This window comes from Episyrphus balteatus, chromosome 2, assembly GCF_945859705.1.
Source record: "Episyrphus balteatus chromosome 2, idEpiBalt1.1, whole genome shotgun sequence".
Taxonomy (NCBI): domain Eukaryota; kingdom Metazoa; phylum Arthropoda; class Insecta; order Diptera; family Syrphidae; genus Episyrphus; species Episyrphus balteatus.
In genome coordinates, this window is record NC_079135.1 from 448826 (window position 1) to 456592 (window position 7767).

At 25.6% G+C, this 7767-nt stretch overlaps 1 long non-coding RNA gene across 1 annotated transcript; it reads right to left on the minus strand.

The window, feature by feature from the left end:
* Window positions 1–255: 255 nt before the first annotated feature.
* LOC129911560 (uncharacterized) lies at window positions 256–1757 on the minus strand. The gene is made up of 3 exons (XR_008771667.1): window positions 648–1757; window positions 462–542; window positions 256–400 (listed from the first exon to the last, which is right to left on the minus strand). It is a non-coding gene; the product is annotated as an uncharacterized LOC129911560 (long non-coding RNA).
* Window positions 1758–7767: the final 6010 nt, after the last annotated feature.

Genomic DNA, 7767 nt, shown 5'->3' on the forward strand with positions numbered 1-7767 from the left:
CAACACCAGGCAACGATCGTGTGTGTTGCATCCTTCTTTTTCCTCCTCTCATTTTCCTCAGTCAAAAATGTCAGTCGTAAAAAGATATTCAATAAAAAGGACGTGCCACGAGCAGTCCAACTAAAACCAAATAACTCTGTTTTATTTATTTATAATTTAATAATTGAAAGTAAAACTATACAGTCCACTCTCAGGTTATTGTTCAATAAGATTAAATGATCAATAAAAATTATAAAAAGTAGATACATACCAGGAATTATTTTAGCGTGATGATGGTGGTGGCTGGCGGGAACAACGTGGTGGCTGGAAGGAACGTGGTGTGGCAAATGACGACAACGACACCGGAGGCAGACAATATGTGGCGGCAGCGTGGTGGTGGCAACGTGGTGTAAGAAGAGCACTACATATATTATAAATATATTAATACAATTATAACACATTTTAGGGATGAAAACACTTACCTTAAATTTTTGATGCATGAAACGACGTGATGGCAGCAGGCGACGGGCGGACGGCGGCAAATGGGAAATCGAACAAATCTCCTATATATATGATAAAAAACAAATTATTTAACAAAACAAATGTGTACTTTTAATAAATAAATGCTTTTAAATAATAAATACTACGTAATCTAATGAAATACTTACTTTTTATTTTTGCTTCAGCTCTCCGCTGAATAGCTCCTCTTATCGATCAGACATTCACACTGTAACTGAATGGCTTGGGTTGGCTTGGGGACGCCGGCTACATCATTTAACGAAAGGAATTCTTTCGTTCTACGTATCAACAAGTAGTGTTCCCACTTTATTTTACGCGTTCTTTAAAATTTAAGTGTGAACTATGTGCAAAGAGCACAGTTAATACACAAAAGGTAATATCTTGTAAATATATGTTTTCAAAAATCGAATATCATAGATATTGTAAGAATATTGACAATCACAGTAAAAAAAAATAACTTAAAATTTTCTTTCATGTTGAAAGCACAAACAGATGAAACGACACCAAAAAATAAGTACTAAAGGGGTTTTCACATTCAACAACATTTACATCTCCTTGTTTCGTTAACTACTGTTCACATTGATACGAACGGTTGTTCAACCGAGATAAATGTTTGTGTGAGCAAGAAAACTTTGAAAATGAGAACAAAACACAAAACTACTTAATATGTACAAACACAAAAAAATACACAAGGTAATAAGCCCCGTCTTATTTGATTCCCCAACTCGGTTAAAAAAAATGATATTTCGACACCTGTCAAATGTGGTCTCAAAACATTTTATTCTCATACTGAATAAAATTATTACTTTAGTAAAAAGTTAAATGATATGAAAATCTTGTTCATAATTTGATACACTTTTTAAAAGTGTGATCACTGCAACATGCAAGTTGCCCTTCGTTAAATTTTAATGAACGGTTCATTAAATCAATGAACACGTTCCTAAATCTATGAACACACTCATAAAATTCATGAACACGCTCACTTCCACAATAAATGTATTCGTTAAATGATATGAAAACCTTGTCCATAATTTGATACACTTTTTAAAAGTGTGATTACTGAAACATGCAAGTTGCCCTTCGTTAAGTTTTGATTAACTATACATTGAATTTATGAACGGTTCATTAAATCAATGAACACGTTCATTAAATCTATGAACACGTTCATTAAATCTATGAACACGTTCATTAAATTCATGAACACGCTCACTTCGACAGTAAATGTATTCGTTAAATATGAATCTTAACGAATAATTGAAATAATGAATGGTTCATTAAAATAATGAATGGTTTATTAAGTTTTGGCGCCTTTTTAAAAAGAAGAAAAAAAGATTTATTTTATTTTCGTCATATCTTTTCTATTTTTGCTTTTTTTGAAAAATTGTCAGATATAAAAGGTGTAGATTTTTTAATTTCCGACAGAATTTATTAAATAAGTTTTTTTGATTTTCGCTTTCGTTTAGAAGTTATAGTGACTTTTGTGAAAAAAAAAAAAACATCTCTCAAACAAAAAGACATGAAATTTTTACTTTTTTCGTCATAACTTTTTTATTTTTGCTTTTTTTGAAAAATTGTCAGATATAAAAGTTGTAGATTTTTTAATTTCCGACAGAATTTATTAGATAAGTTTTTTTGATTTTCGCTTTCGTTTAGAAGTTATAGCGACTTTTGTGAAAAAAAAACATCTCTCAAACAAAAACACATGAAATTTTTACTTTTTTCGTCATAACCTTTTTATTTTTGCTTTTTTTGAAAAATTGTCAGATATAAAAGTTGTAGATTTTTTAATTTCCGACAGAATATATTAAATAAGTTTTTTTGATTTTCGCTTTCGTTTAGAAGTTATAGCGACTTTTGTGAAAAAAAACATCTCTCAAACAAAAAGACATGAAATTTTTACTTTTTTCGTCATAACTTTTTTATTTTTGCTTTTTTTGAAAAATTGTCACATATAAAAGTTGTAGATTTTTTAATTTCCGACAGAATTTATTAGATAAGTTTTTTTGATTTTCGCTTTCGTTTAGAAGTTGTAGCGACTTTTGTGAAATAAAACATCTCGCAAACAAAAAGACATGAATTTTTTTTTTTTCGTCATATCTTTTCTATTTTCTATCTCGCAAACAAAAAGACATGAAATTTTTACTTTTTTCGTCATATCTTTTCTATTTTTGCTTTTTTTGAAAAATTGTCAGATATAAAAGATGTAGATTTTTTAATTTCCGACAGAATATATTAAATAAGTTTTTTTGATTGTCGCTTTTGTTTAGAAGTTATAGCGACTTTTGTGAAAAAAAACATCTCTCAAACAAAGACATGAAATTTTTACTTTTTTCGTCATAACTTTTTTATTTTTGCTTTTTTTGAAAAATTGTCAGATATAAAAGTTGTAGATTTTTTAATTTCCGACAGAGTTTATTATATAAGTTTTTTTGATTTTCGCTTTCGTTTAGAAGTTATAGCGACTTTTGTGAAAAAAAAAAAAACCTCTCAAACAAAAAGACATGAAATTTTTACTTTTTTCGTCATAACTTTTTTATTTTTGCTTTTTTTGAAAAATTGTCAGATATAAAAGTGTTAGATTTTTTAATTTCCGACAGAATTTATTATATAAGTTTTTTTGATTTTCGCTTTCGTTTAGAAGTTATAGCGACTTTTGTGAAAAAAAAACATCTCTCAAACAAAAAGACATGAAATTTTTACTTTTTTCGTCATAACTTTTTTATTTTTGCTTTTTTTGAAAAATTGTCAGATATAAAAGTGTTAGATTTTTTAATTTCCGACAGAATTTATTAGATAAGTTTTTTTGATTTTCGCTTTCGTTTAGAAGTTATAGCGACTTTTGTGAAAAAAAAAAACATCTCTCAAACAAAAAGACATGAAATTTTTACTTTTTTCGTCATAACTTTTTTATTTTTGCTTTTTTTGAAAAATTGTCAGATATAAAAGTTGTAGATTTTTTAATTTCCGACAGAATTTATTAGATAATTTTTTTTGATTTTCGCTTTCGTTTAGAAGTTGTAGCGACTTTTGTGAAATAAAACATCTCGCAAACAAAAAGACATGAATTTTTTTTTTTTTCGTCATATCTTTTCTATTTTCTATCTCGCAAACAAAAAGACATGAAATTTTTACCTTTTTCGTCATATCTTTTCTATTTTTGCTTTTTTTGAAAAATTGTCAGATATAAAAGATGTAGATTTTTTAATTTCCGACAGAATATATTAAATAAGTTTTTTTGATTTTCGCTTTTGTTTAGAAGTTATAGCGTCTTTTGTGAAAAAAAAACATCTCTCAAACAAAAAGACATGAAATTTTTACTTTTTTCGTCATAACTTTTTTATTTTTGCTTTTTTTGAAAAATTGTCAGATATAAAAGTTGTAGATTTTTTAATTTCCGACAGAATTTATTAGATAAGTTTTTTTGATTTTCGCTTTCGTTTAGAAGTTATAGCGACTTTTGTGAAAAAAAAAAACATCTCTCAAACAAAAAGACATGAAATTTTTACTTTTTTCGTCATAACTTTTTTATTTTTGCTTTTTTTGAAAAATTGTCAGATATAAAAGTGTTAGATTTTTTAATTTCCGACAGAATTTATTAAATAAGTTTTTTTGATTTTCGCTTTCGTTTAGAAGTTATAGCGACTTTTGTGAAAAAAAAAACATCTCTCAAACAAAAAGACATGAAATTTTTACTTTTTTCGTCATAACTTTTTTATTTTTGCTTTTTTTGAAAAATTGTCAGATATAAAAGTTGTAGATTTTTTAATTTCCGACAGAATTTATTAAATAAGTTTTTTTGATTTTCGCTTTCGTTTAGAAGTTATAGCGACTTTTGTGAAAAAAAAAACATCTCTCAAACAAAAAGACATGAAATTTTTACTTTTTTCGTCATAACTTTTTTATTTTTGCTTTTTTTGAAAAATTGTCAGATATAAAAGTGTTAGATTTTTTAATTTCCGACAGAATTTATTAAATAAGTTTTTTTGATTTTCGCTTTCGTTTAGAAGTTATAGCGACTTTTGTGAAAAAAAAAAACATCTCTCAAACAAAAAGACATGAAATTTTTACTTTTTTCGTCATAACTTTTTTATTTTTGCTTTTTTTGAAAAATTGTCAGATATAAAAGTGTTAGATTTTTTAATTTCCGACAGAATTTATTAGATAAGTTTTTTTGATTTTCGCTTTCGTTTAGAAGTTATAGCGACTTTTGTGAAAAAAAAAAACATCTCTCAAACAAAAAGACATGAAATTTTTACTTTTTTCGTCATAACTTTTTTATTTTTGCTTTTTTTGAAAAATTGTCAGATATAAAAGTTGTAGATTTTTTAATTTCCGACAGAATTTATTAGATAATTTTTTTTGATTTTCGCTTTCGTTTAGAAGTTGTAGCGACTTTTGTGAAATAAAACATCTCGCAAACAAAAAGACATGAATTTTTTTTTTTTTCGTCATATCTTTTCTATTTTCTATCTCGCAAACAAAAAGACATGAAATTTTTACCTTTTTCGTCATATCTTTTCTATTTTTGCTTTTTTTGAAAAATTGTCAGATATAAAAGATGTAGATTTTTTAATTTCCGACAGAATATATTAAATAAGTTTTTTTGATTTTCGCTTTTGTTTAGAAGTTATAGCGTCTTTTGTGAAAAAAAAACATCTCTCAAACAAAAAGACATGAAATTTTTACTTTTTTCGTCATAACTTTTTTATTTTTGCTTTTTTTGAAAAATTGTCAGATATAAAAGTTGTAGATTTTTTAATTTCCGACAGAATTTATTAGATAAGTTTTTTTGATTTTCGCTTTCGTTTAGAAGTTATAGCGACTTTTGTGAAAAAAAAAAACATCTCTCAAACAAAAAGACATGAAATTTTTACTTTTTTCGTCATAACTTTTTTATTTTTGCTTTTTTTGAAAAATTGTCAGATATAAAAGTGTTAGATTTTTTAATTTCCGACAGAATTTATTAAATAAGTTTTTTTGATTTTCGCTTTCGTTTAGAAGTTATAGCGACTTTTGTGAAAAAAAAAACATCTCTCAAACAAAAAGACATGAAATTTTTACTTTTTTCGTCATAACTTTTTTATTTTTGCTTTTTTTGAAAAATTGTCAGATATAAAAGTTGTAGATTTTTTAATTTCCGACAGAATTTATTAAATAAGTTTTTTTGATTTTCGCTTTCGTTTAGAAGTTATAGCGACTTTTGTGAAAAAAAAAACATCTCTCAAACAAAAAGACATGAAATTTTTACTTTTTTCGTCATAACTTTTTTATTTTTGCTTTTTTTGAAAAATTGTCAGATATAAAAGTGTTAGATTTTTTAATTTCCGACAGAATTTATTAAATAAGTTTTTTTGATTTTCGCTTTCGTTTAGAAGTTATAGCGACTTTTGTGAAAAAAAAAAACATCTCTCAAACAAAAAGACATGAAATTTTTACTTTTTTCGTCATAACTTTTTTATTTTTGCTTTTTTTGAAAAATTGTCAGATATAAAAGTTGTAGATTTTTTAATTTCCGACAGAATTTATTAAATAAGTTTTTTTGATTTTCGCTTTCGTTTAGAAGTTATAGCGACTTTTGTGAAAAAAAAAACATCTCTCAAACAAAAAGACATGAAATTTTTACTTTTTTCGTCATAACTTTTTTATTTTTGCTTTTTTTGAAAAATTGTCAGATGTAAAAGTGTTAGATTTTTTAATTTCCGACAGAATTTATTAAATAAGTTTTTTTGATTTTCGCTTTCGTTTAGAAGTAATTGAATTAGTGAATGTGTATTGATTCTAATGAATGGCGTTCATTGTTTTAACGAACAGGTTCATAGAATCTTTTATCAAAAATTTTCTCGGATATTTATGAACGGCTGTTCATTGAATTAATGAATGGTTCATAGATTTTAATGAATGGCGTTCATTGTTTTAACGAACAGGTTCATAGAATCTCTTATCAAAAATTTTCTCGGATATTTATGAACGGCTGTTCATTGAATTAATGAATGGTTCATAGATTTTAATGAATGGCGTTCATTGTTTTAACGAACAGGTTCATAGAATCTTTTATCAAAAAGTGTATCGGATAACAGGTTCGTGTATCGGATATTTATGAACGGCTGTTCATTGAATTAATGAATGGTTCATTGATTTTAATGAATGGCGTTCATTGTTTTAACGAACAGGTTCGTGTATCGGATATTTATCTTTTATCAAAAAGTGTCTCGGATATTTATGAACGGCTGTTCATTAAATTAATGAATGGTTCATAGATTTTAATGAATGGCGTTCATTGTTTTAACGAACAGGTTCATTGGGATAATGAACAGATTTTTTTATGAACGGCTATTCATTGAATTAATGAACGTTCATAGATTTTAATGAATGGTATTCATTGTCTTAATGTACAGGTTCATTAATTCAATGAATAGCCGTTCATAAAAAAAATTTCAGACAAAAACGGATTTTAATGAACGAGATTAATGAACGTTCATAGGTTCATAATTTTATTTTTAATGAATCGTTCATTGAATTAAGGGATGGTGCATTAATTCCGTGAACCGTACATTAATTTCAAGTTAATGAACGCTGTTCATAAATTTTATGTACAATTTTTTTTTCAGTGTAACAATGTAGGTAAACAAAATTAAATACGCATTGTTGAATATATTCTTTTGTAGGTATTTAATTAAATATACATTGTTTATCTATGACACATCAATGCAATTATCAATTTATGAATAAAAATCTATTCTCGTTTAAATATTAGATAATTTAATTTTAATTATTATAATTGCATCACTTGAATGTAGAATATACGGGTAATGTATATTGACCACATTAGAGATTAAATGACATTTATTTTAATAATATTTTCATGTCAAACAAGCAATTATAATGATTTGAATATTTAAAAGTTAACATAACCCAAATGATAATGATGGGATGTTTTGTAAAAAAAAATAATACATATTTACATAAAATATTTTATTAATTTTAAATGCAAAAATAATAATAATAAAAAAAAAAACAAATTCAAAATTCGTTACTCCTAATATTTAATTCATGCAAAATTATATATTGACCATAGGTCAAGACAACAAAAACTCTATGAATGATTTTGTTGGAAATATAATACAATAAAAGTTTACATAACTGCAAATAAGTTTTTTTTATTTTATTTTATTTTTGGTCTGAGATTTATTTTTTTTTTGTAACAGTTTTGTTATGCGTTTTTCAAATAAAATTTATTTTTCATTTAATGTGTTTCTTGCTTTCGTCAGG